The sequence below is a fragment of the Mastigoproctus giganteus genome, chromosome 9 (assembly GCF_048544385.1).
Source record: "Mastigoproctus giganteus isolate SK-2022 chromosome 9, ASM4854438v1, whole genome shotgun sequence".
Lineage (NCBI taxonomy): Eukaryota > Metazoa > Arthropoda > Arachnida > Uropygi > Thelyphonidae > Mastigoproctus > Mastigoproctus giganteus.
Window position 1 is genome coordinate 193,737,890 of NC_143583.1, and position 24,302 is coordinate 193,762,191.

A 24,302-nucleotide genomic window follows, 5' to 3' on the forward strand; every position below is an offset into this window, starting at 1 on the left:
ATTAAGATAACTGCAGAGATATAAGAAGATGCGAAGCCTAACGCAGAACTCACCTTCATTTTCTGAATACCTTCGCAACCGTTTTCAAAAAGAGCAAAGTTTTATAAGTAATGGGCAAGAATGTGGGGCAATTATAACCACGATTAGATTGCACGCTGTTCATCTCGAGCAGTAATGAAACTTCACCAGAGTATCCCATTTCTGGTCTCACCCAGTTCCAGTCTGTCTTCGATGTGCACGGATAATTAATTGCCCCGCTGCAAGGTATTATTAATACTGCGCTGAATTTCAACATTACAAAGGGCCCTTCTCCAAACTGTTATGCCTCTGTTTTCATTCATAATAGTCTGCGCCACAATGTACATAAATATTATCTTAATAACTACCGATTGTCCAGCAGACTGGAACTGTCCTGGATGGTTTAATTGCTTTAACAGAGGAAGCCCTTAAATATTAACGATCTGTGGTGGCAGTTATGGAACTATCATCAGCAAATGAATGGGACATAAATATGTGCATAAGGAGTGGTGGTAAACACCGGAGTTTATCTTCCGATACGTCTGTAAGGTAAGTAATGGCACGAGGCATGGTCATATTACACTGGTCGCAAAAAGAAAAGAAGGAGAAGAATTTTTCGCTTCCTGTTAAAATTCAAGGGCGATTCTTGTAGATTTGACGTTTCTGAATTCAAATATGGCAATCATATTACGGTAACACACACCAGTTAGAAGGAATTAAAGTCAGAAACTAAAAAAGATTTTAAGAAAATGTCTCGCATACGAGATTCCAACATATTTCCTGGTATTTTTTTCCATTTAAGCACACAGCTGAGTTTTGAACATATTTCATTGAGGATACTGATGCTGACCAGCGTTATCCATAAGCTTTTTGGTACTCTAAAATCGGGATGAAAGACTATATACGATAAGAACCTTGTTTCTTCATCTATGTCATCACATGATTAAAAGTAGCAACGATGCCTTGCATTAAAAACGTATAAGTTTATATGAAATTATGTCTAACAAGAAAAGATTATTAAACGGATATATGTGATAAAGTAGTTTTTTTATGAAAACATTAGCAAACTTACTATTCATCAGCCAATACGGAATTTACATTTACTACAACGGAATGAAACCTAATTAAAATGAAACAGAAAGGGGGTTAAGTTCCACCAGAACTTTAAATCCGACGTAGTATGACACTGTTAAACAGAAAAATTATCCCATTAAAATTAATGGAGTCCACATCGATCGATAATGAACGTTCATCAATTTGAGGATGAAAATCTCTTCTACTGCTGCAGTCGCATCCGTTATCTCTCTCAAAATATTCCAGATACGCGACTTGAGAATAAATGCTTGAAAGCCTTCAAACTACGTAAGAATTAACGAGCACTTGCTTCTAAATGAGAAAACGCTGACAGTGATGAAGAACTTGGAGACTCTTCGTCATTGTCAGCTCTTTCTCGAGGTATAGCGTGAACTTTAAGGAAAATTGTCAGCATTCTGTCCTTTACAACCCGTAATAGCTATTTGATTAACTAGTGATGAAGTGAACTGAAACGAAGAGCCGGATACAACGGGTTGAGCCAACAGCATTGCTGTACGTGAAGAGTTTGGTTGTTCATTCATTCAGTTCAGATAACGTAATGATATGGAGTTTATTTATTAAAATGAACTGCAGTGGAATAAATCTAAAAGAACAGACAAACATGACAGGTGATTTTATCCTGCCTCTCTCTCTGCCATACTTCAACCACGGAGGAGGTGGATCAGACATCCCAGTTCACTGTGAAATGCAACCGCCCATTCTCGACCATCCTGCAATTACTTTTATTCTTAGAGTTCTTTTCCTCCAGTCGCGAACATATATCCCGTTAAACTTATTTCCAAATTTTAGTAATCGAATCTTATTCTTCTCAAGCAATGGAAAAGTCTCTTTCAGTCTTCAATCTTGACCTGCATTCGGATAGTGTCTCTATACTTGTATTTTTCACAAAATCTCTGCCTGATCGAAAGACCAAATGACCTGAAGCTACCTTCATTCACGTGTATAGCAATCCATGACCAGTACCTCCTCTAATGTGGATTTCAAATTATCTATTCTCTAAAAACCCCGCCAACCGAATTCAGACCACTCTTAATGAGGGCTCATTCGAACCCCCACAAACACAGAAACTACCTTCGATCTAAAATTTTGTTTCCACTGCCATCTGGAGACCCCTAAAACACGTGTGATAAGAATGACATTCACTGAAAGGATATTGTTCTATGTGGATCCAACTAACTCAACTACATTAAAATGTCTATACGCTGAATCCGCTTCGATGTTCAAATGGGTGATCCATAAACATTCTTCCCTTTTGCTGTACATCAGGAATTTGGAAACTCCAAACCGAAAAGGGAGAAATAAACAAAGTTGTTTATTAGCCCTGATTTGTAATTCTGACATCCACACTACTACTAGAGTCCTACCTCCAGCGCTCAAATGTATCTCATCCCTATGGGACATGCAATACTCTGCCAAGGAGTTAGATCATAAATAACTCGAGCTTCCCCCCCTCCACCTCTTCATGACCCTCTTTGTTCGGGCGAATGTCTTTAAAATGCCAACAATGCCTTTAGGCTTAAGGGTTGTTAATGAAGTGGTCATCCACCATTAATTTAAGATGCAAATGCGTTGTCCTTCTGCAATAACCTCCATTGGCTAATGTTGAAATATTCTATGTAAAAGTGCTAATCGAATACCCCCCCCGCCCATTAAATAATGAGCAATTTACAAAGTATAAGCAAAGAAAGCTCTAAATATGGCTGCATCTTTCATATGACTTTGGGTCTTGGGACTTAAATCCCACCATGGCTATTAACATCCAGATTTACACCTATTGGCATCTCACCATGAATGCCATATTCGAGGCACCTAATCCCCACCGGTGAGGTACAATAAGGACCGAAACAACCGTCTGGAGGGAGGCGCACGTTAGGAGTGTTACTTTGTGGTGCGACATAAGAAACATCGTTGGGCTTGCCTTTTTTTTTCTTTCAATACCTGGGCTATAAAATAGAGATGCAAACCCCACCACAGCTAATAACGATCCACCTTGTTTACGCATGTTTTTGTCTACTGATGTAACATGTTATCTTCGTATTATACATTAAACTTTAACTGCCCCTTCAGTATTGTCCAATTGACATTCATCTTTTTGATATCAGGAACCGGAGTAGGCTAGTTAAAAAAAAACAACAGAATTTAGCCTCTTCATGCCCCAATAAATCCGCATCTTCTCCCTGTCACTCAGCGCAAATGGTTTGCGTAAACACGAGCCCATTTGCAGTAAACTACTCTCCTTAACTTCTGATTTTTCCTAAGTACAACCTTTCTGGAGTTTTAATTGCTAAATGGCATTAGCGACAGAGTTTCTTATAAAAATGCTGCCTAATGTTTCGCAATCTTTTACGTTGCACTTCCCTCGAGTGCCTTTGCCGGAACTTGTGTAAAAGCCGAGTTCCAGATGAGAATGACTAAGTTAGGACAGGAGGTGAACGAAGCAGAAACCAGCGAGAGCACTCGGAATTTCACTTTAATGCAGAAAATGCAAACTCACCGAAGAAGCAGCAGCAGAACACGAAAGTGTAGGCGAGGATCAATCCTAGCTTGATATCCAATCTGGTAAATATTTGTTCTCCAGGCTCGGAATCATTGAAACCGGACACTTCATAGCTCGTGACATTAGTTGCTCCCCATAGCTCGTTGACACAGGCGATGAACGTTTCATTATTCGCATCGTGAAACTGTTCCGTTCCACAACCCCTCACGAACACCTGCAAAGAAAAGAAATGCGAGTGAATCTTAAAACTCTTCTCTACAGTTCTTTCATCACAACTTAATTTTAACAAGCCCATCTGTAGAAAATAATAAAACTAATGAAATCTTCCGAGTTTACAAAGGATCCGTGATCCTCGAGCAAGGCCAAAGATATTCACACACCTTCACCATTCATTCGCTTCCGTAGTCACAGAACATCGCGTGACACGAAAGAGCCAAGGATTTAACCATAAAACTGAAACTGTCAAGAAAAATATAATCGATCGATAGAATAATTTAACCAATCACAGATTGGCTTAATTCTATTCACTGTGGAAGAGTATAAGACTCAGTTAATGTATAGTTAATTAAAGAATAAAACGAAATGTGGCTTTTAACTTCGATCTTGGACATCAGTGTAGCCAATGATGCGTTAAACTTGAGCTGTCCATGGCAGGAAGAAGTCACCTCCCAATCTGTGGTAAATGTGGAATGCGATCGTGTGTGCATGGGCTACAACTCTATGGAACGCTTTCGGCACCTCATGGAGTACACGTCTAATAAATTGGTCACTCAGTGCATGTCGAGGGCAGGAACAACTTTAATGCGTGCTTTAGTTAGTCATCCTTCTGTGCCCACTACGAACCCATCCTTTCCGTTTTATTCTTCGCGCCAGACACGCTGGTGTGATTTTATTACTATTAATTTTGGCAACCATTTTTGATTTCAGGTTTAATCTTTCTGAGTGCCATGAACTACTACCTGTGGTGGGCATCGCATTCTCTCAACGTATCGGGTCTTAATATTCAGACTTCTTTGATGAAACCGCCTTTCAAAATGTCGCTTACAAATCAGCACAGCCATTAGTGCCACAGTTCCAGACACTATAAATACTTTATTAGCGCTCTTATTAATAAAGCTGTCTGGAAATTCCTTAATGCAACGATATAATTAAGAGTATTAAAGCCCTCGATCAGAGCCAAACAAATCGGAATAAAACTTTTCGTTTATTTTAAGATCAGAAATCCCAAGATGTTAGAGACTGTTGCGTTAAAATTGTGCTTAAGATTTCTCTTTGACAATTTTATTTCCAATTTGAAGATGTGATTGAAGTCACCACCCAATTCTTTAATGTGTTCTGATGACGCCATCCACTTGTCAATCACGTCCAGTTTGCCTCCTCTTTACAAAGGAAAGGCGCTTAACTGCCCCTGTTTCTTGGGTAAGATAAATTTAGACATCTTCCATAGTGGACAGTGTTGAGGGTAAGGTGCCATCGGTGGTTTCCCACAACTGCACTGTTAGTACCCTTGTGAAGATTATACACTCTATAGATGCTAGAAGCGTGAGTGATTTGTTGTGTAATGTGGTGGTATGTTGTTCTTCTGGCCGCAGGGCCCTTGTTGGAATCCCACGTTACCGTCCACAGCCAACGAGGGGGCGGCCAGGTCAGTAGGGCTTATTCTCCGGCTAGCCTCTTCCAGGATCGCCTGAGCTTCCTGACAGAGGCTAAGCTGGGGGGGGGGGGGGAGTTTTTATTAGAAAAGAGCATGGGGAATATAGTCAAGGAGGGTCAGAATGCGGGTATAAAGTACAGGTGGGCCATACAGTAGAGATTCCACATAGTAATGGTAGGCGAAGAGGGTTGGAAAGTCACTGGGGCAAGTGTCCCTGTGTGAGCGCCATTGGCTACTCTCAGATGGTGATCTCGCATCCCGGTTGGATGGCAGCAGCGATGCAATTCTCCGAGGATTCTGCGCTCAGCGAGCGCTTGCAGTATTCCTACCCCATGAAGGGGGGTTAGTGTGGCAGTTTGTCAGCTGGCTTTGATCCTTTGCACTCTGTGAAGTGCTAGCAGTTATCCTGCCTCTGCTGGGGTTAGCTTGGGCGATTTCCTAGTCTAGGGCTTCCTACAGCACTCTGCCTTGTTCGATGGTGATTGGCGAAGGTCGCTATTATTCGGTGTTCCTATCTACGCTCAGTTATCCCTTAATCCTGCAGAAGGATTAAGGTTTTTCCTCTGTTGTGCAGCCTGCACAACACTATAGAAACGCGTGTACATTATTAAAACAGCTTGCTTAAATATATTCTGAAGTTTAAAGTACTTTAGTTCCATACTGAAACTACACGCTGTTCCCACTAAAATTCAAAATAAATATTAAGGGAGGTTATCTCCTCTGGAATTGATGAACTCAATTTGGATCCCTTACTGGATTCCCAGACTTTTTAATACAATTAAAACAGACTAAGCCAGGTAGCTAAGAGCCTACCTGTTGAGCTCGGCACTACCAATGCGTAGGCATCTGCCATCCCTCAATTTACGACGTCAGTGGTGCCTTCATTGTCTCCCCACTTAAATTACGCCTTGTATCTTTCATATGGACTTTTTCATGCTACCTAGAGATGGTTATTATCAGGTCAAAAACTTTACATTTTTGTTGCCTCTTCTATTGTCTTTGTTATCCTATCGAAGTAACTAATCTATAATTTATGGAAAAAAGAACCGAACCAAAAATATAACACTGTACTCGTTTTCATTCAGAAAAAAATGGGCCCTTATGTAGAGTTAAATAATAAATATCTGAACATCTACAGATTTGTTCAGCTGGTCATCCCATAAGACGTTGAAATCTGAACCTCTACCGCAGAAAAACAACCTTGGAGACCATTAAATCCGATGAGAATACTGCGACAGACTCCACAACTGTGGTAGCCGCGTCGGTGAAGAATAAAATACCTTTGCATTCCAGCGACTAATCACAATCCATCCAAAACTGATACGCGTTTCCTAGCAAGACTTATGCGCAACCTAATTTGGACGCGTAGTCAAGCCACGGGAATCTACTGAGTTAAGCTCTTGATGTCAACACCTTAAATTTTTGCATTCATCAGTTATCTTTTACGCTTTAATCTTAGTATTGAATAAAACAAAAATTCTTATTTTACTTACATTTATAATATCAAATTAAATGAAACAGAATCCGGAAATATTAAGAAAACAGAGCAGTAAGTAATCGCGTTTGTTTTTAATGTCACGCGATGTCAAATAGTGGAATTGAAGCGATATCATACGGGACCACGGTGGCCTTGTGGCAACGTTGCCGGCTTGCTGAATAGCTGATCGAGGTTCGATTCCAGCTGCTACCTTCATGGGAATTTTCCCAGGGGAATTCAGCATTGAGTTTGGCGGTCTCAAACCGTGGTCGTGAGGTTTTTCACCGGGATTGACTCCGGTTTTCCCCTCACAACAGACAAACCGCCCTTCGCGACGAGGGGTACACGAAAATTTGATAGGGCTAGGGACGCGTGTAGAGTTAAACTCCGCAGCGTTTTCGCTGCGGACTTTCCTCTTGAGGGAAGGGGGTTAGTGGGGCACCCGCGCCACCATCATAAGGTGGATTGCGGGCAGTCTATTTAACACAATTCTGCTCCTTACAAATTGCAGAGATGTGACTGATCATACAGCGCCTGCATGAGCCGATAAGTAGTTCGACGAAAGTTAACAGCCGAGGACAAAAAACGGATACAGATGGAAAATGAAATATGTTGTTAATCTCTTCTACAAATAGCGACTTACTGACGCACACATTAGATTAAATTCCATACAACCAAGGTTTTTATTCTTCATTCGTTTACATCATAAAACCGAGCATCTTTCAGTCCCGGCTATGTATAATTTGAGAAATTCGTGCACGGTTCTCGTCTTAAATATGTGCATATCTAAGAAGCATCGTCTTGAATTTGATACCTCATTAAATGTGTTTACGTTGCATTTCCAACAAGATAACGTCCACCAACTTGACTAATCTTAATGAGTAGCGAAGCAACTCGGACTAAAAATAGTTTCTTTTTATGTACTATGAAAGAACCACCACCTATTAGGACGATCGTCCCCCCCCCCTCAAAGTAAGACCCCTGAGGAGTCAAGAGGATTTATCTGCAGCCAGCCACGTTCTCTTTTTAATAAATATCAGCTTCGTTAAACCTGAACAAGCTCAAAAAAACTCAAAATTCTTATTTAAAAATATATCCGCATGTAGCGCCATCTCTCGGAAATAAATGAAATAAGTTCCCCAATTTTGTTTATTTTGGACTCGATTATATTCTGTTCAAAAAGAGCGCAGTGGAAGTGTTAAATTGAAACTAATTATTATCAATCAGCTTTAGGTACACAAGTACAGAACTCACATCTGAGTGTGATAAATACTACGCAGTTTCCTATTCAGGGCCGCGCAGACTATATAGTCGCCCTGGTACAAACTTATTTCCGCCCCCACACGGCCATTTTTCTTATATTAATTTTTTTTTTTTGTTTTTTGGAATTTAAAAATAAAATATTTCCAAAATAATTTTATTTTTTAACACAATTTAACATATATTATGATACACGAAGTAAATACGTTAATTTGCTTTGGCTGCAGACAATAAAAAGGTTCAGAGAAAGAATGTGGCACGTGAAGTTTATCGATCTGAAAACGTTGGATGTGTTCCGATGAAGTGGAATCAAATTTGGCAATCATTTGTATTAACTGCAAAAAGTTTCCGTTATCGAATAATTTTGAATTAGTACCCCTTAAAGCCAAAGTTTGTTTTGCCAAATATTGAAGGCAAAGAACAATTCTCTTTAATAATGATTGCCAACTTATTTTTTCTCGATTTATCAGACTTTGATGATGTGCATCTACTGTATTTTATTAGTTTACAGGTGGAACTGAAACAGTACTTGAATCTTGGACAATTAGAGCCCACACTGCGTGCCAGTACAATAAAAAGTGTTTGTGTTTTACAGTTTTTGTATTATTCCTGTACACAACACTTCCATAAATTTCCTAAGTTTACAAGTGCTTCTTTTACTTTTATATCGATGTATTTACTCTTTCCCAGCGTTAAAACTCAGTGAATTAAGTTATCAGTCCTTAACTTTAATTCAATTTTCAGGGTTCGTTCCTTAGCTGTCTAGAATAATAAGCCTCCATTTTGTTCATCTTTTCAGTCCTGCAAACCTTAGGACTACACTAAAATTCTCAGCCGATGTTACCCAGAAACTTTGAGTTTCTGCCTAACATCGTCTTCGATCAGAACGATAAAATAATTTTTGCAAAGGCGAAGTACCACAAAGAAAGCGAAGGAAATTTTCTTTCTTATAGTCCAGAACAACCTTTTCCAATACGAACTAATCTTCTAAAGACCCATTACATTAAAAACAGTTTATTTCAAAGAGAAACAGTCCTGCCCCCCCCACACCCCCGCCAAAGTTTCCAGTAGAGGGCAGCACAGACTCACATCGCGTGCTCCATGATATAAAGATAAAAAAAAGGTGAACTGCAGCCATTATCAATCCACCGCAGGATGGAAGCCTCCTCAACGATTCTTGTTGAGGGAATTGGACCATAATCTGCCACGCTGGTCCAGTGCGAGTTGGCAGATCGAATATTTAGCAGTCAGGGGCTTGAACCCGGGCCTACTCAAAGTGCTGTACGTGTCCACAAGTGTATTTAAAACTATGCGCAGAGCAGATGCACTTTCGCAAGCCGTAGTTTCTGGGGACTTCTCTCCTCCGAATCGACACATTATCCCTGAATTTTTCTCCGTGTGATTCCCTGAGCGAAAGGTGCGGAACTAATTAAAAGTAATCAACGGTGCGCCTTCTTCTCACGCGGCAGACAATCAGTCAGTAAGACAAGGGGTTTTGACTGCTATTACATCCAACAGCAGAGTTAACACGAAGCGAAGTAGCCCTTCATTACCATCGTGTTATCATCCCAACTCACTTAATTTATTTCCTCATTAACCATATAACTCGTTTTAATCGCAATCGTAATTAACCGTAATTGCTCCACATTATCTATAAATTGCACCGAGTGACAATAAAATTGGAGCTCCTGAATGTAATTAATTAATACCATTGAACAACCATATTTCAGGATGCATCGGATATTACAGAGCTACAGGGTGCAGTTAACCTCAGCATAGACTACCCTCTCGTTTAAAATTTTTAAAAGACTCCGGGCTACATCTTTACTATGTCTGGCATGGACCTCTACTACGATGGACAGCCCAGACTCGGGAAACTGTAGGTACTATTAGTAAAAGTCCTTAAGATCTAACGAGGAGAGTTTAGATTATTCTCACTGACACTCATAATGATCATTCCATATTCCTAGTTTTAGAAAGCTAAAACTCTCAATTTTTTTTGGAGGTGAGGGCGTTGAATAAGTTACGATGAATTCTGAGTTCATTTTCAAATGACATGCGGTTTAGTGGGATCAGCTTTGGTCGTGAGAAGCAAATCATTTATAAACTGCTCATCGGAGTATTCTTGGGAGACAAATTGGGTGCAACCAGCAGCATCATAGACATTATTTCTGAATATTTTGGACAAGCTTATGAGATCTCCCCATCTCAAACATGTATCGTATATGGTCCAGGTAGCTGGATATAGGAAAGAATAACCTTGATCTATACTGTCTAAGAACACCAAGCATCTCCTTAAGTTGAAGCGATAACACAGACCGTACTTGGAAGGCATCGCGCAAATTTAACTCCTCACGAATGAATTCCAACACAAAACTTGTTTTGAAAGAGTAAATTTAAACCATAAATTCCAAAAGTGAATCGTAAGTTTGTGGCCGGAATTTCTGTTGTCTTAACGTTGACAAGAGAGTGACCATCTAAGAAAAGTTTGGTTCTTTGTAGGCAAATTTCAGCTCCGCGTATCAAAGATGTCGAGGGATAAATTTACGTTTGCGATTTGTTTTTAATTCATCTGATTCGTGTTGAGTACCGCACTAATGCATCGTTTTACCAACCACTAAACTCGGAGAAGCAAAACAAGTCTGTAAAAGAGCATCATCGCATTAGCAAAGGCAACTGGTCGCGAAGGATTTCACAATTGAAATGTTGTTGTGGCCTTAATGCATTAGTAAATCGTTGCAGTTAGAGGCTTTAAAGATTGGCAATTGCATTGTCTAATTCACTTGATTCTGCGTACTCAGAGGAAGCACACACAGATAATGATGGCTTACACCATTCTTACTCTAACTGAATGCTAATGGCTTTTCGGAAATATCTGCAACTTCTTTAATCTCTCATCTAAAATTTCTCCATTTTTAAAACCCAAATTACCATAATGACATTTCGATAACAAGGGACGGGAGCTTGTAAGCTCCTTTCGCATTTTAAATTAGCTGCTGCTGTTTGTTTTCTCTGTTTTTTAATTATACAGTAGAAAACGTATTGGAGAAGAGTCACTTAAGGAATGTTGAAGATTTAATAAACAACATTCCGATGTATCTTTTAGTTTTTGCTGACGATTTTGAATTGAAGAGGATAGCTTCTGATCTTTTCTAGTTTAATAGCTCTTTTTGATCTCCTTCTGAGGTTTAGGACCAAGGAGAGGGAAGTCCTCCTTTCACCTCAGTAGTTGTTCAGATTATGGGTTCTGCATGACGCGTTCTTTTCATACTGCGACGCATAGTTCGCAGTATAAAGAGCTGACCAGCTTCGTACGCTACAACAGTGGTAATTTGCATATGGTCGTGCGAGTCAAAGGGATAAAATAGCAGTTATGAGAAGTAGTAAATATATTACAGACTTTTAAAAGGGAATGATCGGGTGTTTTCATATCGGAAACGGCACGTCTTGTCGTTTGTTCATGGCTTAAGGTGTACAAAGAACATCGACGAGTCAAACCAAATCCCACTGACAGAACTGTAAAGGATTACGCAAGGTTCGTGGTGAGCGAATGGTACAGCGCATTTTACAGACTCAATGGCAGATCACTGTGTGATAGTAGACATCTCAATACCCTTCACCCTTTTGTCAATAACCATCAGTATGCTTTTCTTCCCAAGAAATCAACTGCTTCAAATCTGGCCTTGTTCTCCCATTTCCTACAAACTAACTTGGACAAAGGAAATCAAATTTATTCGCTTTTCCTTGATATTTCACAGGCATTTGACTCTGTCCACATCGATTTTCTGCTCTTCAAGTTTTCATCGTATGGTCTTCGATCCCCTTTACTAGATTTGCTTGATTCACTGCTTAGACATGGTAAACTATCCGTAATAATTGATGGTACTTCATCAACTCCGTTTACCTCAATGATCTGCCAACCTTATTTCAGTCCGTTAATTTTGAGTGGCAACTCTATGCAGATGATATTAAACTTTACAAAGTTATCTATTCTTCAACTGACAGTGATGAACTTCAATCCTGTCTTGATTCCCCCTCACTCTGGTTCAATAAAAATAAGTTGTTTCTAAACTGGTTAAAATGTAAATTATATCTCTTTCTCTGGAATCGTGAAGTTAGACCCTCTGTCTTTACTGATTATTATATTGAAAACTCTCTGATTAAAAGTACTGACACATTCAAGAACTTACTGATACATTCTTTGTCGTTGCTTCAGAATCGTTCCTCTTCACTCCAGACGACAACTCCATGGGTCTCTTTTTGTCTACAATATCATGAACTCTTATTATCGATTCTCCATCTTCTCTAACAAATACCTTTCGCTATACCCCGCTTGAATTCTCGTTATAAAACAAATTTCTCGCTGCCTGACCCTCGTACTCAACTCTTACTGGGAAGTCCTCTGTTCAGTTCTCTTCAAGTATTGTGACACAAGCAACACGAGTCCATGGACTCATCGTGCATGGTATCTACTATCCAGGCAGGTGGCGATGGTTGCTTAATATGGGGAATGTTTTGTTAGCAAGAACTAAGACCCCTGGTGGGTATGGACCAACGTTTTACTGGCGAGGTTTACCGGCAGCTCTTAGGAAACCATGTGCATCCTGTGATGTTGCGTTCTTTCCAGGCAGAAACTGGATCTTTCATTATTTATACCAATGTGCAACGACACCATTTCTTCGTGGATTATTTTGAGTGTTTTTCTTTGCAGAAAGAGGAGCCGAATCACTGATCTGTATTCCACTTTAACCATTGTGACTCTTCTTCACTTCATTCAGCTTTGTAAAGCAAAAAAAACTGAATTGTCAGATTGAAACCAAAATTTGTGGTTGCTGCAGAGATTAAGGTATCAAATAAAAATTATCTTTCTTTCACAGCTACTTCTGGGTGAATACAAGTGTTATTTTCAAACCCCCTTTCCCCATCGTACATAGAAGAATAGCATCCTACATTGAAAAACATTTATTGGAAAACAAGTTTACGTTTAAACAGGAAATAATACTTTTCAATAATCTGTGTAGCTCTATATTTAAAATCGTTTATTCTCTGCCATCCCACACCTAATACAGTTCAATTTTAATATAACTGGATAGATCCCATCTACTCCAGGTGCCTTTCTTACGTTTAACTTCAACTCTATAATTATAGTAACAAAAGAGATAAGGGAATTTAAAATAAAAATTAAATTTCTCACTGACATCTTTTAAAATAATTTGCATAATCATCGACAAAAATTATCGCAGGAGTTTCAAAAAATTTTATATTTGGCTTGTTTAGAAAAAAAAAAAGGGGGGGGGGGAAGCAAATGGAACCGTTTCAAATTACATTAAAATCGAACCAACAGAAAACCGCCCGCAATAAATCGACTCCCAGTAGGTGGAACATTGAAATTTTATACATAGCTTTCTTAGAGAGACTACTGGAGCCATCTCAGTTTTCATTAAAATCAGACTAATAGAAATTTAGCAATTATTATTTCTTCGTGTGTCCATCCCCATATAATAACTCAACTGTTAGCCTGGATCTTTAGAACAATTTACAGGGAATTCTAAAATTTCGCTAAAATCAAACCAGATATCTGAAAATTATTATTTTCATATACATCGCAGAGACTATTCATAAAACGTATAAAGTGTATTCGTGTCAAACGGCACCAGGGGTTTCCCCCATCTCCGAGTAGTATAAAACAGAACACTGTTGAGGCCAGAGATTTAAAAGTGTATGGATATTGTACATTTGTACCGTTGTTCATCTGCTCATTTAGCCGTTGGAGCCCAACGTTGCCCACGTGGAGGCAGACCAGGTTCACCAGTATTATAGTTATCTACTCTGGCAGGCCCTGCCACCTAATTTCCTGAGATTTCAGTGGCTGGGGCCTATGTTAAAAAAAAAAAAATGGGGTAGACGCTAGAGGTTCAGATAAGGCCGAGGTAGGTTTTAAATAAAGGTTAGGTTATTTTTTACATTGGAGTTTAGCCCGTCTCCTCCCCCTCCCTGCCTACGGATCGGGGTTTAAAAGTGAGCTGGGCAAGGGTGCCCAATTCCGTGCTGCAGCAGAGCTGCTGTGGTCATGTCCAGTCGTTGCGTCGCACATGGGGAAAAAGAGTCCCGTCCAGAGAGATCATTGTCTAGTAGAGTCCGCATAGATTGTGACGGATCGTCTATCCTTTGCGATGGAGGTTCAATCCATTATGGGAGAGAGAGAGAGAGAGAGTGAGGTCCCACCATAACGGTCATAGTCTGGTTCAATTTGGATGCTCATATGCAGGGAGCCCTGGGCTAACGGCGCGCATCATTGATTGCAATTCGTGTTCTCCTTCTTGCAAATAAGTCTTGTGCAAATTTGGTGAGCGCACTATACTCATCGAAGCTGTCCAGGAGATGGTGTTCCCGGTCCTCAGGTAAGTAAGTTAGTCTGGTGATAGAATTCCACATAGGTTGTTGTACAGCGGGCATTGGTGTATCAAATGTTGTCCGCTCTCGCGTTTCCCTCATGGACAGTATGGGTCCTCCGGGAGCCCAAAGGCTGCAAGTGTTTCATTGAAAAGTCCGTGACCTCTCAATGAAACATTTATCCAACGGGTTTGCCATTCTTGCTTCAGATGCCCCAATAATCGGGTATTTTCGGTCTTTCTATCATTCTGAGTAGTATAGGTTCGATGGTGTACCCCATGAATGTTGCGGACATCCCTTTAGATAGATAGTATGACAGGCCACACCTGAAAATCTCCAGGTCCAGCGGGAGAAACCCTGCCAGCACCTGGAGCGCCGCGTACTGACAGTCCTGCATGCACGGGTTATTGTTAGAAGGATTGATCTCTGGATTGAATCAAGAATTCTTTTATTTATGGCCATGGCTGTCTTGTGGAATTAGATTGGAGCAGCATATGAGATTGCTGGTATAAATGTAGCCTTATAGTAGAGAGAGAGTTTTCCCTTTTTCAAGCCCCAATCACGCCTTGTAACACAGGCAACCAGTGCAGAGTAGTTTTTAATTTTTATTCTTAATTGCTTGAGGCGATGTTGGAACGAGAGATTGTTGTCAAGGATGACACCTAGATATTTCATTTGGGTGGTAAGCTTTATCGTTGTTCCTTTTATTTTAATTTGCGGAGGTCTTCTTATATTTAATGCTCCTTTGAGAAGGATCGACGTTGTTTTTGTCGGTTCAATTTGTAGGAAGTTTTCTTCCGCCCATTTGTAGGATCTCTAGGGCATGGTTTGCCAGTATCTCCAGTTGGGCCCTAGTGTCTGCCGCCACAATGAGTGCAAGGTCATCTGCAAAGGCTTGACACTTTATGTCCCCTAAGTTGGTGTCAAGGAAGTCGTCAAACACTATATTCCAAAGCAGAGGACCATGAACGGATCCCTGCGGGCATCCTCTATGGATATTTCTTGTTATTCTTTGGAAGGGCGCTATGACTTCAATTCTTCGTTGGGACAGGTAGGCTTTGATAGTATTGTATAGGTTTATGGGAGCATGCGCTTTGCGAAGTTTGCCAAGGACGCTCGGCCACCAGAGGAAGTCGAACGCCCCAGAAAAATCCACAGCGATCACCAGAAAGTGTTTACTTTGGCATGCATTGGCAGTATTTATAAGGTTCCTGATGGCTTCGATTACTAACAGTCCCGGCCTGAAGCAATATTGGTTTGCTGCGGAGTAGTGCGTTGAATCCGCTTGTACAGAAGCGGGTTGAACAGTTTCATAGAGCTTGCTCAAGACATAGTGGCTAAAGCACTGGGCATTTCTTGCTGCCGTGCATTGATTGGAGGAATGAACACTCAGTATGTAGGATGCGGATAAAAGTCGCTGCATTTTGCGCCTTTTTTTTTTTTTTTTTTTTAGTTATGGTGATTGTTATGGTTAATGAGTGAGGAGAGTGACGAGCCTACTGAAATAAAGTTGTGCTGTCTATTGTTTTGATCCATATCATATCAGAGGAACCACGAGCTGACAGCAACGAGAAGTCCAATCACATGAGAAATTAAAGTTACTGACACCGTTCGCAGAAATTTGTGCTGTGTAAGACAACAAACACCTGAGAAGAGTGTGTGAGAATGTTACCAGAATTTGAATCCATGCGATTATTTCTTAAGGGCAATGCGTTTAGAGATAATCCTCTTTCGGTTGAAGAACTGAAATATTAAATCACATTTAATGCAAAGAGCATCTCCGAAGACTCAAGCTACAACTTCTGAGGTTATAAAAAATTCCATGGACACCTTCAATTCTGTTGGATGCGCAGGGATTTCGTACTGAGAATGTGTTCTAGATAATCGTTCAACAGATACTCTGTTGAACGATCCACCTTTAGCTGTAACGTTTTTCGAATGTCTGTGTCAATTTATATATTTTTTTCAGTCGTGAGACCCTGGCTGGAATTTTTCTTCACTTATGCACGAGCGAAGACAGATCCATCTCTCTTGTGCACTTCTATTATGACTCAAATTTCTAATTGGTCTGTGCTATAAATTTTCACTACGTTCACATTTCTCTCTTCGGCATTAAAAAAAAAAAAAACTACTTTAAATAAGGGTTACTTGGACATAACTTTAACATTCGGGTTCCTTTCCAATCTTCTCAAGTGGTCGTTTAGTTTGCAGGAAACAAAAATCTTTAGAAGTTTTTGTTTTTGCCGTGGATGTTAATCATTTGTCTGGTTCAGGTGATGTATTTAATACGCTAAGAGATGTTCTTCAGTTGAAAGCTTTATGGGGTGAGTAACTAGGAATAAAAGATGCCCGCTATAAAACCTTCAAGTAAATTTTCTCAAACGAATCAGAAACTTTTGGTTTCTTTTAAAAGCGTTTCTTAAATTTCATTTATTAAAAAACTTTCTTCAGTTAATAGTAATTCGATTAATTAAAATTCCTTTGGAAAAAAAATCTATCTTGCGTCGGTGTCTGTTTTACTGGATGAAAAGCCGAAAAATCGGGAATAAAAACAATGCAACTCGACTGAGACCGACTCGGACACGGTGCAAAAAACATCAATTTCTTTCAGCTTTAAGGGATTCGAACTCTTACCTTTTCAGCACGATACTAGAGTTTTGCATTTTATTTCAATAAACATGTCTCACCAAGTTTCTTTATTGCAAAAAATCAAGAAATAACATTGAAACAAAATAACTAGTTTTTATACTAGACCCTGCCGAACATGACTTGGTATCCACCTAGTTAGGCTATGGACGCTGGGGTGTTTTCTGAAAAGTTAGAGGCAACTAAGGCCACCAGAAATTAATCTCTGTAAATTTTGTGTTTATGCAGTACACAAAGATTAGAGCCTGGATTTTTCAATAGACATCTACAGGTCCGGTAACGTCTGAGTTATTTCTGTAGAATCTAAGTTTTCCCACAAGCAGACAGACTGTTTTTTAAGACAATCGTTAATGTTTTTATTGTTTGTAATGAGTTTAATTAATTATGCGCAGTGTTCAAAGTAATTATAGGTGGTCTTAGCAGTACAGTAATAAATTTACATTAGCATGGCCACTGATTGCTTAAACCACACTCGCACACAAAATAAAATTAAAACGATCGATACTCATCAATTATCATGACTGTTCAGAAAACAGAGCATTTACTGGATGAAAAGTTTGCTTTGTTTTCACACAATCCTGGGGCTAAGCGCGTTGGTTTTTGTACATTTTAAACTATTTGATGATTCAGGTCAGAGCAAATAGTTGTACTGGACGGAAACTCTGCCTCAATTTCTTTAATGTAAATAATGAGGAAGAAAGGATCCCCAAAAGGACCTTGTAATTGTATCAATGATAACAAGAGGGATATTGATAGGATTAGTCCCGCAGCCCTTTTCATGAAAAAAAAGTTTGCTTCAAAAGCGGCAGATAAGATCTCCATAAAAGAAACAATAATAATAAAAAAAAAGATTTTGTTAAAATGAACAAGCAATGTGGAAGAAGTTGAACAACTTAACTGATCTAGATGGATCAGTTAAATTTATGGTAGGAACGGTGACAGACGTAGATGAGCACGTCAAAGGCACGACAGTATTTTGTCGAATACAAACAGTAATAAATTTAAAATATGCATGACATTATGCGGGATGGTTATAAAGGCCTCTAGCTTTTAAAAATTAATAACTCGTTATAAAAAGAATACGCCCATGTGTGCAAATTCAGGAATCAATCCATCCATTGAAGATTAGAATATGGCGTGGATTTACGGCACAGGCTAATTTTTGTTCCTCTCTATTTGAAAACCATTAACATTGAGGCATTTTGACACGCACAATTAACAGCACATATCTCAGCCTCCTGCGGAGTAAATTTATCTCTGAGATTAATGAAGTTGATTTACATGGAAGCATAAATTTTTTATGTTTCCACGCAAACCATGTTGACAATACACTCACAAAAGAGCGAATTATCGGTCCCCATTTTCCCTATCCTTGGTCTGCAAGGTCGCCCGACCTGATGCCATTGATTGTGGGGATATCTGAAACGCTGTGTTTACAGAGATTTTCCTTCAACCGTTCCATATATGAAAGAAGCAATCCACTGGATGATGGTGAACATTCCATCGGAAATTTTGAAGGCAGATGTGGAGAAATCAATGTCCGGTTATGATTGATAAAGAGCGTTTTTATTAATTTTCTAAATTAATTACTTTGGGCGTCCCTGGTGATCAAATATCGAACTTAACCATTTTGTTTGAGTCAACTTTTAAAAGTGGGAAAGGACTTTATAACCACCCTGTATATTATGATATATACTGCACGGTAGGTATATATACATAAAAATATATCAACGATATGCATTATATTTCGTGTATTATAATCATAAAAGACAGCACTTGTTTCCAAAGTTCAATAAAGATTTCATAGGATCAGCAGAAAGTAACCAGCTGTTTGTTTAAACTGGAAGTTGATCGATATCTGGAGAAAGAAGAAGAAGAATAAATGTCGTGAAGCAATTTCCGGGAAAAAGGAACCGTTTAAGGAGTGACAGAACAAAGATAAGTTAACATCCTCAGTTGGTCACATAAATATCTGTACGATCACAAAACTGGTGATGATGGGAAAGAATTTGTAGAGCGAAACAGAAAATCGCGTGGGGAAAGCAAACAGATTTGTTCTGACAGCAAAGATGAATACTGATCCTAGAGTATATTTGATTAAAGAAACAAAAGTAGAAAATTTCAGGGCGAAAATTAATGAAAGCAGGAAAAAATTCCAAGACAGATGTATTCTGGGATTTGTTTCGTCTTCGAATGTATTCCCTGCACGCAAAACACCACTTATTGCTGCAAAATTCCCTTGGAATGCGAGTACACTCTAACGAAATAAATTAGGATAACGGTCAAAAGTATTATAATATTCTAACGTGGCATTTTCGTTCCCTCCTTCCCAACAAAAATTCATTCCAGAGGGTATGAGGAAAATTCTACATCAGATGGCGTTACAGTAACTAGGGTTTTAAGAGACATTTAATTATCTTTGCGTCCAGCGTATAAAATGCCAAAAAGGCCACTTTACTTATGGGCTATTTTAATTTTCAGTTATTCCTCTGCCATTAAAAGAACCTGTTGGAATTCTTACTGAGATGTCACGTGCCTTTCATGTACTGTACAGATACAAAAGAGTGAACTGAGCAAGAGCTCAGTGGGAGATTTTGTTTCAGCATCAGGCGTAACTTATTCAACGTGAATTAAATATTAATTTAAATGTCATCGACTGTTTATTTCTGCCTTCTTACATTCAATCATAACTTAATCCCTACCTCGTTGGAAAGAACAACAATTTCCTCATATTTAACATCAGTGAATTTGTCGTGTAATTTTACCTCCGATGGGTCCACGTCAGTTTGTTGCGCGACAGTTAGATGTATGGAACAAACTGATGAAAGACAACTGGAGGCTAGGACAATTCGATGTATCACCCAGAGATCACAAATTAACAAAATAAATGAAGTAAAAGGTTTAAGAAACAAGAGAAAGCTTCTCGACTTAGAAAGGAAGAATATAGAAGTTTAGAAAAAATTAATTTATTTTATATAAAAGGATCCACGCCGATCGTTCTTATAGGTAGGCTGGAAAGTGAGTTCGATCCCATTTCGGCATGACTTCATCCATATGGTAACACCTTTAATGCTAAGTGACTTTTGGCGTACCCTCCGTTAGTCAGTGGCGTCGAGAACTGCCACGGGCCCTTGCGAAAACGCCTCGATGGACCAGAGCGCTTTTCCATGTAGGAGACTCGGACTCCAATTCCCATATATACAATATCCAGGGAAGCTTTCCAGTCTACCTTAACCCATCCACGGTCCTAGCGTACTGTTAGCTTCTTTCAATGAAAACTATAGCGCGGGTTACAAACCGAACAAACCCAGTCGGCATTCATTAATGATCTGCACTTTTGGTCTCTGGGACAATTCTTCCCCCCATTGTATTCCCTAAAAATGCAACTTACAGAAGTGAAAGTAAAGTGAGAACAAGATTCTCTTGTATCCAAATCTTTACCCTGTCTGTAGCACTTTTTAACAGCTCCATCAAAAATGGTAAATTCACCATTTATAGCACGTGATCACTAAATTCACCATTTACAGCACGACACGTTAAAAGATTACATTTTCTGTCTTACTTTGCCATACACCGAATGCATCCAAAGAATTCACCGAATTGTGGTAGCCATCAATTGTCACAGAAGCGAATTGTCGTGCAATGAGTGACCACACCTCCAATAAATGGGCATGGAAGAGAACTACCCTTTACAACACACGCAGTTATACTTTCCCTTTCTGAAAAAGTTCAAAGAATGAGGGACTACAAGCTGCAATATTTAGCTCCAACACCTACTGTAAAATAAAAAAAACTTGAGATAACCAGAAAAGGTAAGAATGGCGAAAAGAGGGCGAGGTCATCTTGTCGCCATTCCTATGAAGTTATAATGAAGTGCTAATATTTATATTAATTGCTAATGGTTGGACCCACCTTACCGATTGGTATATTTTGATTTGAAATGTCTCAAATTTAATATTTTATTGTAGTATTTTATATTCAAAGCATCCAATCAATTGGATTAAGTCAGAATACGTATATAATTGGTGTAATCGCCTGGTGTCAGATAGAAGCATTGAAGATCCATTATTGCTTCATAGAAATTGATAAGCTAAAATTAATACTGATGAAAGCGTGAAAACACTGCGCACAATACCGAATAACTCGGCCACAGTGCAAATCAAAAGAAAAAACAAACTGCCAGGTTCAATGGACCGAATCCTGATACTTTATACGAGGTATGAAAGAACAGCAGTCGTAGCTTCTGAATTACATTGATGACGTACAAAGATGAACAACCTTTAAAGGTGATACTGATTTTTTGCATACCACGTATCATAAAAAATTTAAGTATAAATTCCAATATTCATTACAGACACGAAAACCATTTTAAAACACTGCTAGTTTGAGTTACGCATTTCCTGAATAATTTAGCAAAGGAAGTTGGCAATTAATGCTTTCTCTCTGAAGTTCCAGTCCCAAATACTAGCAAAGAACATTGTGGTTTCCAATCACTACCAAAGTGTATTACACAAAAGTAAACTACAACAAGAGGCAATGCCAATCATCTAAGAAATCGGTAAATGCAGATGGAGAATGGATGAACAATAATGAAGAGTCAGCTGTATTGTGTGGTGGAGCAATAAATACGAGGAAATATATCGAAAGTAATACCTAAGGAGAAGAGATATTTAAAGAAGAAATGTCGCGCGCTAGGAGCGACAGCTTTATTTGAGTATTCCACGTAGAGCCTTCGCGTTCCACATTCTTTTCCTCTCCCAGCAGTATTTCTCGCATCGTTTAATTCGGCTTTCAGCTTCGTCGACGTCGCCTCCTTTCGCGACGCAATATCCTGTCCAACGCAAAATACTGCTCGTCTCCAGGGTGAACAGATTGCGACATACTAAAACTGCTGGACAGAATTAAAGAAACACAAAAAAAAACTTCCTATACAAGTCGAGCTTAATATTGAGATACAATTTGTCCTTAGAAAAACAGAAGATGAGAAGAGTAATAACAGAGTTATGATGATTCCTAGAACAGGTCTCTATACGGGAGGTTAAATGTCACCGTTCATAAACAAGAAATTCTAGATAGGCATCCCCCTAGGAAATTGCGTGCAGGATTTATGTATCGTTCAAAGGTGTGAAGGGATGTACGACCATCGTTGGCGATGCCGTCTTGAGACCACCAACACCCAGAGCTCTCCCAATCTCTGATATTGAGTTTGATGATTTCGGTTTCCGTGATCAAATAAAACTACTCAGTAATCTATTTGCAGTCTACATCAAGACCCAAAAATTAGTTCATTTATCTAAGATTTTTTCATTGTTCATTGATTTTTCAAAAGCTCCAAGTGGGGTTGGGGCCTCAATAAGAAAGAATCTCCGATAGGTGGGGAATTGGTTGAGAATATTTACATTTTTACAGTTCTTGGAGTAAGAAATATTTTGGCAATATCCATTATTCTGATTTTTATTGCTCTGTTTTTTCTGCGTTATTGTTTTTACATGTGAGTACTAAACATTGGTGGAAAATTGTCTCTGCGCAGCAGCTGCCTAAAATGATTGAATGAGCAACTTGCACATATCAAGTAAGCTGATGACATTGAAGGAGGCGTTTTGACCTTGTTCACGGCCAAACATTTCAGATGCCCTCCATCCACAGTTTTCCGAAGTAAACAAATGGCGGATAATATGAAGTTGTGCTCGTCTCTTCCATAACTTGTGAGGTGGAGTGTGTCTCAGAGGTGGTCCATCTGGTTTTTGTCCAGTTAAAGACACAGAAATGTCTCGCCATAGCCAGATGTGGCATCATGTTCACAATTCTTCTTCCGCAGTGATAAATCCGCTTCTTGTTTTCACAACGTGTGCTTACTTTTTGTCATTATGAATGAATACCACAACAAGGACTCTGTAGAGTTACCATTTACTTTTTCTGATGGCAACTGATAACTCAATCAACTATTAAATATTAATTTACGCGTGCGTATATATTCCACATTTTCCCGTAATATGGGACAATGCAGTTTGTCATTGTAGATTCACGGATCAATATGAAGTCAGTGTATTTTGCTGTCTGGCAATGCACATCGGATATTCCCTTTCACTTCTGAGATGTCCATTAATCACCCGAAAAGCGTTCACTCGCCTTAATCTGAAAGTTGCTCGAACAGAGTAAAGTTACGGATTCTGAATATGCATTCTTGATAATATCCTTTCGTTCACATCATCAATCACAATCTCTGAAAACAATCAGATGCTTCCATGACTGTACAATTAATTTCTTTATCCCAAATGGTGTATTTTTACACATTTGCATATCATTACTTCCACTTAGCTTAAGAATTCCTGCCTTATTTCTTAAAAATAAAACTCCACATCAAGGAAGTGGCCACGATACTTCTCATTAAAATCCATCTTTGGGTACGCCTTGTCAATGCCCCGCAAAGTTCAAAAAACAGTGAGATATGCAACAAAATTTAAAAATGAAATAAAAACGTATAATACCAATCAGTTGGAGAAGTTATCAGAAAGATAGAAAGCATCAGATATCACACAAAATTCTCAGATGAACACTGTAAATTAGGGCTTATGCAAAATAAAAATTTATGCTAAAACATACAATTATATTATTAAATCTACATACATTTTCCAACTGATGTATTATTATTTTCTTGCCCGGAGGGCAAAATTCTGCGCCACGACCCTGCTTTTGAAAGTGTTTTATGCGACTAATTTTAAACGAGTACGAATTCTTCGGCCCTTACCTGTTGTGGAGATGCTGCGCTTGGATCAAAGCCACCTAAACCATCCATGAGCGCACTACGCGTGGAGTTGTTAACGCACCCCAATGTCCAGTATCCCTAAAACACGATTTTCCATGTGGGGTGATTCACTAAAGTGTCCAGACTGCGAAGGTGAATTCAACAGGTCATCTATTGAACTCTTGCACGCGACTGACTGCTAGCTACAGATGCGCACCTAAATGAACACCGAGATGCGTTACCTAGCAACAGGAGTGATGTTGTTCACATGCGCCTTCTGACGGTTTTTGTGGTGCCGTGTTAAGTTCGCCAAGGAAACTTAATCTAACGGTGCAGAAGAGCGAAACGTGACAGCCACGAAAACAAAGCGTTTAACCCAAAGAAACAAATGGTTTCTTTCTTAGATAAGAAGAGTGCCATTAAAGCTGGACACTTGCATACTACAAATGTTGTAATTGCATTCCACGTATTAAAAAATGTGTTTTAATGATAAACAATATCATAAATTCTTGAAAAA

General features: G+C 39.1%; 1 pseudogene; it reads right to left on the minus strand.

Annotated features, from left to right (window-relative positions):
* LOC150080993 (trissin receptor pseudogene) overlaps positions 1-23,836 on the minus strand; it is a 33,336-nt pseudogene extending 9,500 nt beyond the window's left edge.
* Between the last annotated feature and the right edge of the window lie 466 nt (positions 23,837-24,302).